The following is a 357-nucleotide window of genomic DNA, read 5'->3' as shown; positions in this document are numbered from 1 at the left end:
AGGGAGCCAGGAAGCGCCGCCGCCCGAGATCCCGAGATCCCGCCTCCCGGCCCAGCCCAGCGCCGCGGCTCCCGGGGCGGGGCGGCCCCGCGGGCTGGGGGGCTTCCGGCCTGGGCCCGCCGCCCGCGGCCTGGGCCCGCCACCCGCCGCCCGGGCCGCTCTGTGAATGCGACGTGCCCGCCACGTCCCGCCCGCCCCCGCGATGCCCAGAGAAGGGTCCGCCGGGAGTCCGGGACTCTGCCTCCGCTGCTCGGAACCCGGGGTCCTACCGCACGTGACCGTGGGCAAGCCACTGGGCCCCTCTCTCTGCCTCGGTTCCCTCATCTGTACACAGGGCTAAGAAGACCCGTGCTGGGG

The sequence above is a fragment of the Balaenoptera musculus genome, chromosome 10, assembly GCF_009873245.2.
Source record: "Balaenoptera musculus isolate JJ_BM4_2016_0621 chromosome 10, mBalMus1.pri.v3, whole genome shotgun sequence".
Lineage (NCBI taxonomy): Eukaryota > Metazoa > Chordata > Mammalia > Artiodactyla > Balaenopteridae > Balaenoptera > Balaenoptera musculus.
This window is presented reverse-complemented; position numbering follows the sequence as displayed.